Below are 8,251 nucleotides of genomic sequence, written 5' to 3' on the forward strand. Positions count from 1 at the left end.
CAGTCCTTGGAGAAGGACATCATGCTTGGTAGGGTGGAGGGACAGCGCAGGAGGGGAAGGCCCTCTATGAGGTGGATTGATTCAGTGACTGGGGTAATCGTGATGGGAGTGTCAGAGACAGTGCAATTGGCACAGGAAAGAGCAGAGTTTAGGGCTGTTGTACATAGGGTGGCTATGAGTCGCAAGCGACTTGACGGCACATAACAACAACAACAACAACAACATACAGTTTGAAAAGAGTTATGGTAGCCTAGTGACAAAAATTTGAACTGCTATCCTGAAGGTATCCTGTTTGAGGTCACCAGCTGTTCCATGGGAGATGGATGGGCATTCTCCTCCCATGTGATTAACTGCTGCTCAAAACCCACAGAGGGTCAGCTATGGGTCAGTTCCAACTCTACAGTAAACAACATACAGATTGAATAGGTATGGGAAAAGAATACAGCCCTAACATTTAGCCCACCATGACACAACACGAGAGCGCATAAAATTGCTGAAAGTAGAACAAGATCAGTGCATTGTATCAGCCCACATCAGGTGGCAATGTTGCATTGTAATGATGTGAGATGTTACCAATGGGGAAAGGTTATTGAAAGATGCACAGAATCTTTGCATTTTGTTTTTTACAAATGCTTACAAGTCTGTTCTTTTCTCAAAAATTTAAAAACAATTTTAAAACAGAAAAGCAATCAAAGCCAGCGCCGTTGTTTTGGGGGGAAATTACTATAATTCCTTTTTTCTAGAGTCTATTTTTGCCAAGAGCAGCACACTTCCTCATTGACAGCATCCGGATGCTGCTTCTCATTTAGATGAATTGTTAGAAATTACTGCTCTGCGTTATTTCTTGCCTGTCTCATTAAAAGAACCCATAAACTTTACATTTTATTTATGCTAATGTTCTTAAACAAACATTGCTATCTTATTTGCATAATATCAAAATATTGTTTGCAATCTTACATTCATTTGTCTTGGTTAATTTCAAGCTTGGAGTCTCGTGAGGACTGACACGAGCTGAAAGCCCTTCTTAGCCCCGAACTTGCTCATTTCTGGTCAGCCCGGGACCCTGATGGACATGCAGTACTTTCCCTCAACATTCCTGTCTGCCAGGCCAAAGACCGTGGGGAAAGGGCCTTCACAAGATTAACTTGTGTATTCCTTCTTCCAGAACTGAAGGCTTGCTATTGATCTTGAAATTTTGTGTGGAATCAAAAGCTTCCATACATTTTATTATATGTCAGGCACTATTGTAAGTCCTTTATGGATATTTATTTCTTTCTTAGATCAGTAATTACTATTATTATTATTACCTCTATTTTACAGCTAAAGTAAGGTACAGAGAGGCCAATAATGTTTCCAAAATCACACAGTGAGTGAGACAGCACTTGAGGTGGAGAGAGTGACTCCCAGTGTGGCCCATCATGTCTCTGATGAGCAGCCTCTCACGTTTCCTCTCCACACAAGTGCATCACGTTCTGAAGAAGTCCGTCCACTCCGTGGCTGTAATAGGAGCCTCGTTTGCACAGGGTCAGGATCCCTCACTCCCCATCTCTCCTCGTATCTAATTTTGTGTCATTTGTGTACCAGAAAAGGAGTGGAGTATGGTCCAGGGGCCGTAAGAGAAGCTGGCTTGATGAAAAGACTTGACAGTTTGGGCTGCCACCTAAAAGATGTTGGGAGATCTGAGTTTTACTCCAGTTCCCAACGATGATCTCTACAACAACCTGAGAGCGAATCCATGCTCAATGGGCCTTGCTAAGCTGGCTGAGGTGGTTAGTCGAGCTGTGTCAGATGGCTACAGCTGCATCATGGTCGGAGATCACAGCCTAGCAATTGGAACCATTAGTGCCCCCCCCCCCAGCACTGCCCAGACCTTTGTGTCATCTGGGTTGATGCCCATGCTGACACCAATGCACCCCTAACTACTTCATCTGGAAATCTCCATGGACGGCCAGTTTCATTATTTCATAGAGCACTACAGGGTAAGGTACCATAACTCCCAGGATTTTCCTGGCTCAAATCATGTATCTCTTCCCTAGATATTGTATATATTGGTCTCAGCGATGTGGACCCTCCTGAACATTTTATTTTAAAGAAGTATGATATCTAGTATTTTTCCATGAGCGACATTGATCGACTTGGTATCCAGGAGGTCATGGAACAGACCTTCAATCTATTGATTGGCAAGAGACAGAGGCCAATTCATCTCAGTTTTGACATTAATGCATTTGACCCTACACTGGCTCCAGCCACAGGAACCCCTGTTGCAGAGGAACTGAATTATCATGGAGGTATGTGCATTACTGAGGAAATACACAATACAGAATTGCTGTCGGCACTGGATCTCGTTGAGCCAATCCTCAGCTTGCCACTTCAGAGGAAGAGGTGAAGGCTACAGCGGGCCCGGCAGTGGACGTGATTGCTTCAAGTTCTGGTCAGACAGGGGAAGGAGGGCTCATTGACTATGAACAGCTTCCTACTCCCAGTTCACCAGATGAATCAGAAAGTGAAGAACGTGTGAGAACTTAGAACATACTGTGTGCTGAGAGACGTTTCACATGGGCATTTCAGAGGCATTTGAGGGGAGAGATACTAAATGGTGAGCCAGGTCAATATTGTCTTAATGAGAACAACTGCATACTCTCATGAGTGTAGTTTCTCCTCTCCATTCCAGTGACCAATACTATTTACTGTAAATGTATGTTTTTTGAAGTTCACAGAATGTTAATATATTGGAGTACTATGTAATTTAAACACAACATAAACAGCATTTATCACCTTGGTGAAAAAGAAAAAAATTAAAAAACAAACAGTGAGACAGCCAAGATGAAAACCAAGCAGTTCAGACCAGGAGATTGGACTCTGATGCGATGCTTCTCCCAAGTTGAATGGGAGAGTTACTGCGTAGATCAATCTGTGAATGAAGGAATGAATCAATCAATGAATGAGTGAAAAAATGAATGAACAAATGAACAGGTTGTCTTACACGGCCATAAAGTGAGACTAGGATCTCCCATTAGCCGCTGAGCTCTGTGGGCTCAGGACCTATGTGTGTGTGGCCTCTGCATTTCAGTGTCTGGTCTGGTTCTGGATTCAGGATATGTTTTTTCATAAACATTAATGCTTGCAGAAATATAATATTAAGAATATCCTATCTCCCCCCTTTTCAATCTATATGTGGGAGAGATCATCTAGGAGACTGGGCTCTGTGAGGAGGATTGTGCTATCAAGATTGGAGGAAGATTCATTAATAACATCCATTATGCAGATGATACAACCCTGTTTGCCAAAACTGAGGAGGACCTGAGACATTTGCTGCAGGAGATCAAGTACTGTAGCCTTCAATATGGATTGAAGTTCAACATCAAGAAAACAGATTCTTATTACTGGGCCAATTGGAGGCATCATGATAGATGGTGAAGAGATTGAGATTATTAACAGCTTCAGCTTGCTTGGCTTCACAATCAACACTCTTGGTACTGGCAACCAGGAATTCAAAAGATGAATTGTATTGGGAATATCTGCTATCAGGGACCTCTCCAGACTGCTAAAGAGAAACAATGTCAGTCTGGAGACCAAGGTGCGTCTGATCCAGGCCATTGCCTTCACAATTACTTGCCATGCATCAGAAAGCTGGGCAATGTCTAAGGATGATAGAAGGAGAATTGATGCCTTTGAGCTGTGGTGCTGGAGAAGATTATTGAATATAACTTTGACTGCTAGGAGAACAAACAGTTTTGTTCAAGAGAGGGTGAAACTAGGCTGCTCCTTGGAGGCAAGGATTCTGAGGCTCTGTCTGACATACTCTGGGCATGTTGCCAGGAGGAGCCAATCCTTGGAGAAGGACATTACATTTGGGAGGGTAGAGGGACAATGCAGGAGAAGAGACCCAGCATGACATGGATTGACACACTGAGGTAGTGGGGGCAGGTGTGTTGGAGACAGTGATATTTGCTCGGGATAGGACTGGGATCAACGCTGCTGTTCATAGGGTTGCTATGAGTTGCAGGTGACTTGACGGCACATAACAACAACATACAGATTGACTAAGGGCTGTGAAAAGAGACAAGCGTGATGCACACCTCTCCTAATTTTAAATCACACAGGTCTCTTGTTCTGTTTGATTGATTACCTCGTGGGCTTCACATGAACAATATTAAGTGACTTTTGAAATGGCAACTTGAAGTAAAATGACAGCCATTCTGTTCTGGAGGAAGGGCAGCTTAAGATGAAAGTGGGACTTCTGTTTGCAAGAATTTCCCTTCATTAAAAGAAAGTACTAGCAAACACAACTTTAGTAACTAGTCCTTTATAACAATTTACCTCTCTCATTAAATGAAATCAGTCTAATAGGTGAGATAATTACGAGTTCAAATGTAAGCATAAGAAACATCATAAATCAGAATTTGGAGATTATTCATCTGCAATAGATGAATTAAAAAATGTAATTAGTCTGCTGATGTTTTCAAGAGGCATTAAAATGCACATGAATCACAGACATTAAATTCAGGAAGGGGCTGGAATTCTATCACTTTGCCCTCTCAGCTTTGCTTTTAGCTCTTTATTCGGTTGTAAACTGCTCCATCTTGTGGTTAACTCGTGGTACTACTTGTTTAGAAATCTAGATGGCCTTATTTTCCAGTGAAAAAACCGAGCTACTGTTGTCTCCTTCAACATGAGTCACGAATGTGCTTTAAAACAAAACAAAACAAAACAACCTAAAAAATAAATTAAATTAAAAATACTCAGACAATACAGAAATGACTGAAAAAAGAAAGTAATAATGATCCACATTATCTCATCAATGCCTGGGGCCTTATTTTTTGCTACTGCAGCTTGAACTTCTTTCTTCCTTTCTATTGGTTCTCAGTCAATATAATGTTTCCTGAAATGGTTTCCGTGACAGTCAACTGTTTTTGGTAGAATGACTCTGGTATTACTTCCATTTTATTTTGATACTTCCTAGATCATTCTAGATTTTGCCCATAGTACCATGCTTGTGAGGGTGGAGGGACAGCACAGGGGAGGGAGACCCTTGATGAGATGGATTGACTCAGTGACTGGGATAACTGGTGTAGGTGTGTCGGAGACAGTGAGATTGACACAGGATAGGGCAGGGTTTAGGGCTGTTGTACATAAGCATCACTATGAGTCACAAGCGACTTGATGACACATAAAACAACAACATCATCCTTCAGTATTGCTACTCAAGGATTGAATTTGGATTTCAGTTCTTTTGGCTTGAGACATGCCAAGTGGGTTCTTCCCTTTTTATTCTCGGACCCCAGATCTTTCATCATAATAGCTGATGGTAATACTTTGCTTTGTCTTCCCTAGCTGCCCTTCAGGATCTTCTGTTCACTTCTTTGACTCTGCCATTCCATCAGTTTGTTTTGGCTGCTCGACTTTCTAGTTCAAAATTCAGTCTCTTCTAACATCCATTTTGGTCTTTTCTTTCTCCTGTCTTTGTAATGACCACTTGCTGAAGTGCACTTGGTCCAATCCATGTTTTTTCCAATTATCTTCTCTGTATCTGAAAGCTAGATTGTGAATAAGGATGACAGAAGAAAACTCAAAGTGTTCTTTCGTTGTGTTGTTGTGGTGGAGAAGAGTGGTGGAGAAGAGTCTCATGGACTCTTTGGTTGTGTTGTTGTGGTGGAGAAGAGTCTCATGGACTACAAAAGAGCAAACAGGTCTGTCAGTAGTGCAACCAGGGTGCTCCTTACCAACAAGGAGGGTGGAACTTCATCTCATATATTTGGGGCATGTTGTAAGGAAGGGTCAGTCCTTGAAAAAGACATCATGCTTGGAAAGGTGGAGGGTCAATGAATGAAAGGAAGACCCTCAATGGGATGGATTGACACAGTGACTGTAACAATATGATCAAGTGTATCAGAGATGATGAGGATGGCACAGCACAGGGGAGGGTATGGATATGCTACTCATGGGGTCTCTGTGGGTTGTAGTGGACTTGACAGCACCTAAACACCACAAAAATCCCAATAGTTTGAAAAGTAGTCTTTCTGAATTGCTCTAGATATATTTATTATAAATAAAATATAATCATATTTCTATTTTTTTTAAGATAAATAGTTCATACTTGACTTTTTCATGTCAATTAAATTACTCTCACCCCAGTTCAGGGTGAGATCATTTCTTTTGCTCCATGCATTTCCATCTGCTCTTAAGGAGAAAGATGGGCAACCTCCACGCATAAGATTTTCAGCCTTCTGAAATCTTGATGGAGAGCCCGCTATGAGTTAGTTACAACTCGGTAGCAAAGAGGTTTTTTTAGATTTTCATGGGGGAACCTTGGCTTATACTCACGTATTCTCATTCTGGTTGAGTTGGAATTGATAAGCTCCCCAGGGAGGTTCTGAGGCTGTAAACCACCCAAGAGGAGATTGTCCATCTTTCTCTCTTGGGTCTTGGTGGATTTGAACCCCCAGAGGAGGGCAACCTGAGTGTTAGCAGCACGACTTCCTGAGGACTGCGTCACCAGAGATCCCTTGGTTTTCAATTGGTGGATGAAATGATCCCTAAGGACCCCAGGCTGCACGGAAAGATCTTTCTTACGTTTACTGACCTGCCAGTGTGCACTCTGTAGGGTGCAAAGCCTAGGTATATATTTCCTAGCCATAAGAAGCAGGTTTCTGGTTGGATGGCCCAGACAATTTGAAAACTGAAGCTGAAATTCTAAAGAATTCCTGAAAAATCTGACAGACCAGCCTTCTCATTAAAGAAAGGATTCATAAATATCAAACCATCTTTGCATATGTTACTTGTGGTTTTAATCAGTGTTTTGAAGCTGTGGTTTATTATGTTAACCATTAGTTTTGATTGTTCCTAGAGGTGATAGGAAAAACTTTTGTGGCTATCTCACAAAATCTATGACTAGACTTATGTTACTTTCTTTCTAGAATATGATTATTGTTGGAAAAAAATTCACTACCTTAGAATTGCATCTAAGAAGACTACCTATCTATGAAGAGAGTGACAGTGGCTTAGAGGTGAGAAAGTTGTGCTACCAACCCAAAGGTATGCAGTTTGCATCCACTCATAGCTCATTTGTGGGAAAAAGATGGACAATTTCCTCCCATGTGACTTACTGCTTTAGAAAACTCACTCGAGGGCCAGTTATGGGTTGCTTTCAATTAGACAGTACTCAACCACATGGTCTCTTCCAAAGGTGGCATAGTGTGTAATGCATTGGGCTGCTAGCTGAAAGGTTGTTGTTGTTGTTGTTATGTGCCATCGAGTCGTTTCCGACTCATAGCGACCCTATGCACAACAGCTCTAAACCCTGCTCTATCCTGCTCCAACCACACCGCCTCTGACACACCCATCCCGATTACCCCAGTCACCGAATCACAGCTTCACTTTGCTTGGCTCCACAGCTAACACTCTTGGTACCAGCAGTCAGGAAATCAAACAGCGTATCGCGATGGGAAAGTCTGCCGTTAGGGACCTCTCAAACGTACTCAGGAGCAACAGTGTCTCTCTGGAGACTAAGGTGCGCCTGATACAGGTCATGGTATTTGCAATCGCTTGTTATGCATCAGAGAGTTGGACAATGACTAGGGAGGACAGAAGGAGAGTGGATGCTTTTGAGCTGTGGTGCTGGAGAAGGGTACTGAATGTACCCTGGACTGCCAGGAAAACAAACAGATCCATCTTGGAGAGGATTAAACCAAGCTGCTCCTTGGAGGCAAGGATTCTGGGGCTTCGTCTGACATACTTTGGACATGTTGCCAGGAGGGACGGGTCCTTGGAGAGGGACATCATGCTTGGGAGGGTGGAGGGACAGCGCAGGAGGGGAAGACCCTCTATGAGATGAGAGCTAAAAGGTAGGTTGTTCAAATCCACCAGTTGCTCCACAGGAGAAAGATATAAAGATTTACAGCCTTGGAACCTCCCTCACCTCTGTCCCCAGGATTGCCATGAGCTGGAGTCAGTGGGTGTCGTGTCAGTGGATAGGAAGTGTGGGCCCCTCCTCTGGAGTGCTTTCATTGCAAATAACCAGGCCTGTCTCAGAGTTTGAATCAGAAAGCTGAGGGGGGTGGGGGTGGGGGTGGGGAGAAGAGGGGCTCAATGCCAAAGGCTCCTAGCAAGTCCTCTAGATATTCTGATGTATACTCTGAGAACCACAGTTCTAGAAGAGCAGTGGAAATAGCCCATTCTTATTCACTTGTCTTTTACCGTCAATCCTCATTTTCCCTCCATGCATAACATTCGGCTGCACCAGTTATATAAT

At 42.8% G+C, this 8,251-nt stretch overlaps 1 pseudogene; it reads left to right on the plus strand.

Annotated features, from left to right (window-relative positions):
• Nucleotides 1-1,418: 1,418 nt before the first annotated feature.
• LOC102874279 lies at nt 1,419-2,526 on the plus strand (annotated as a pseudogene).
• The last annotated feature ends 5,725 nt before the right edge of the window (nt 2,527-8,251 follow it).

The sequence above is a fragment of the Elephantulus edwardii genome, unplaced genomic scaffold, assembly GCF_000299155.1.
Source record: "Elephantulus edwardii isolate Elephantulus edwardi_28Jun2011 unplaced genomic scaffold, EleEdw1.0 scaffold00030, whole genome shotgun sequence".
In the NCBI taxonomy this organism is placed as follows: domain Eukaryota; kingdom Metazoa; phylum Chordata; class Mammalia; order Macroscelidea; family Macroscelididae; genus Elephantulus; species Elephantulus edwardii.